The sequence below is a fragment of the Phytophthora infestans genome, genomic scaffold (genome assembly GCF_000142945.1).
Source record: "Phytophthora infestans T30-4 supercont1.3089 genomic scaffold, whole genome shotgun sequence".
Lineage (NCBI taxonomy): Eukaryota > Oomycota > Peronosporomycetes > Peronosporales > Peronosporaceae > Phytophthora > Phytophthora infestans.
Genome location: NW_003305581.1, coordinates 1 through 2,656, shown reverse-complemented (window position 1 = coordinate 2,656; position 2,656 = coordinate 1). Strand labels below are relative to the sequence as shown.

Genomic DNA, 2,656 nt, shown 5'->3' with positions numbered 1-2,656 from the left:
TAACGGACTTCTGCTGGGGTTGGATTTACTAAAGGAAGAGGATACGAAATAGCTGGTGATTTGTGGGAATTCAAATTTGGTGATGAGACAGGTGCGAGGTGAGATTGATTGCAAGGCCCCGACCCTAACGCTGTTTCGGCAGAAGGTGATGGTCCACCTGCGTGGTTGGATGAATCACGAGTTGGGACATGTCAAGCGAGATTAAAATACCAGTGCAGATAGCTTGCCCAGTGCCGCTTTACGGAATCAATGTGGTGTCGAGGTGGAGAGAGAGACCGAGCATCAGGATCTCGTCACGTTAAACCGACTAGACGAAGTGGTGGTGGTTGGATCCGTAAAAAGGACAGTCCCAGGTAATGGCTGTCACTAGATCCAGAGGAAGGATTGGATCCAGCCCCCAGATTCTCGATGAAGCATTTGTGAAGGGAGTCCGCATTGAGCGGATCCTCAAAGCACAGAACGAAGAAGCGTGGATCTTGGGACTAAAGAAATATCTGATGGGGGATGTGAGAGACCTGAGACGGGAGGATACCAAATCCTACAGTATCATCGCTACGGATTATGCAGTGGATTTGAATGACTTGCTCTTTTATTGTCCCCCTACGAAGAGAGTCAACGAGGATCGGGATGGATTGATGAGACTGGTGATGCCAGAAACCTTGCAACAGGATGTCCTACACCACTACCATGCTAGCCTGGAAGGCGGACATCAGGGTATTGGTCGGACCTACCAACGGATCCGGGAATGTTTCCACTGGAGAGGACTATTCAAGAGCGTACAACGATATGTCGGTGAATGCGTGGATTGTGAGACAGGCAAGGGCAGGCCCACAATCGAAGGGGAGTCACCTGGGAATGTCCAAGCGACTTACCCGCTCCAAATCATAGCCATGGATCATATCCCCTCGTTGCCCAAGTCGTTCAAAGGAAACACAGAATTGTTGATTTGGGTGGATTTGTTTACCGGATACGTGATAGCCAAAGCTAGTGCGTCTAGAACTGCGCAAACCATTGCTGAATCGTACGAGGAGTGCGTTTTCCAAAGATTTGGAGCTAGCGAGATGATTAGACATGATCGGGAGCCAGGCTTTATGTCTGATTTCTTTCGAGCATTCAACCGGATCCTGGGGCAGCGACAGCGAGCAACCATAGCATATCGTCCCCAAGCTAACGGATCGGCCGAGCGCATGGTGCAGACAATCACGAGAGCACTCAAGATGTATGTCCAGGATTTGGATCAGCGGGATTGGGATGAGTACGCAGAACGACTCCCCTTCGCGATGAACACCGCCCAAGACAGGATCGGAGGTGATACCCCATTTTACTTGGTACATGGGTGGGATCGCAAATCCACCCTGGAAGCGGCCATCCCAGTATGCAGCACCAAGAAGAGAAACCGAGATCCAAGGCGACGGCGATACCAAGTCCAGAAATACTACCGGCAAGCTAGATCCCAGGTGAGCGAACGACTGCGGAGTGCGATACAGGATCGAGCGGATCGACACAACGAAAAAGCCCGTCCACATCAAATCCAAGTGGGATCGCAGGTGTGGCTTTATTTGGATCGAGTGAAAGAAGGGTACGCTCGCAAATTGGCCCATCTATGGCATGGACCGTTCCGGGTGAGAGAGAAGATTGGAGAACATGCGGTGAGGCTGGAAACGGCAGGTACCGAATATCGCCTGTTCCCTGTAGTACACGTATCCAAGCTGAAGTTGGTCAAAGAATATCCAGATCGGCCGCAAATCCGTCTTTCGGTAGACGCATCCGACCGCGTCGACTTCGACGAGGTTCTCCTACCGGAAGACAGTTGGAATGTGGATCTCGAAGCCAACGAGTTCGAATTCGAGAAGATCACCGATATGAGATCGGGGAAGCGAACTAGATACGGACGGATTTACCGTGAATTTCTGGTGCATTGGCGTGGATATGACGAACCTAGTTGGGTAGACGAGGCGGATCTGAACTGTGGAGCATTACTCTATGATTTCTTGAGGGACCGTATGAATCGTAACAGATTCGGCGTGATGCAGTCTCACGAAGAAGAGTAGGGAGGGGATCCATGGATGTGAGTTGGTCATATCGATGGGAGAATGAAGAAGAACCCACAGGAAGGGTGTGGGTCAGGAGGGGGAGGATCGCTGATGTGAGTTGGTCACATCGGAAAGAAAGAGAAGACGAGTCCACAGGGTGGATTAGGAAGAAGGAGTGAATGCAACTGCGAATATTCGACCACCATGATGTAAAGACAATGCATGAGTAAGCCCTACCTCCTCGGCGGCCATTTCCCGCAGCATACCAACTGACCTTGATTTCTCACCGCTACACAGGGCACCATCAAGCACACTCAGCACACACGCCGAGCGCAGCCAAAAAAGCAGCTGCCACTGCACACGCACGCCTCACTCGCCATGAACTATACCACGGATATAGACACTGTGAAACGATTCGGTTCCCTTTCAGCAGATTCGGTACTCTTTAACTCTCTTTTTCAAAGTTTCTTTCCATCTTCCCTCACGGGTACTTGGTCGCTATCTGTCCCGCACCTATTATTTAGCTTTAGAATGGAATTTACCACCTACTTTGCGCTTGCTTTCCCAAACTACGCGACTCAATATAAATGGATCGTACGCATGAAGCATCTCTGGATGAACGG

General features: G+C 50.5%; 1 non-coding gene across 1 annotated transcript; it reads right to left on the bottom strand.

Annotated features, from left to right (window-relative positions):
* Positions 1 to 2,259: 2,259 nt before the first annotated feature.
* Positions 2,260 to 2,634, bottom strand: PITG_33560 (the record flags this gene model as incomplete). The annotated part of the gene is made up of 1 exon (XR_009934952.1): positions 2,260 to 2,634. It is a non-coding gene; the product is annotated as a 28S ribosomal RNA (ribosomal RNA).
* Positions 2,635 to 2,656: the final 22 nt, after the last annotated feature.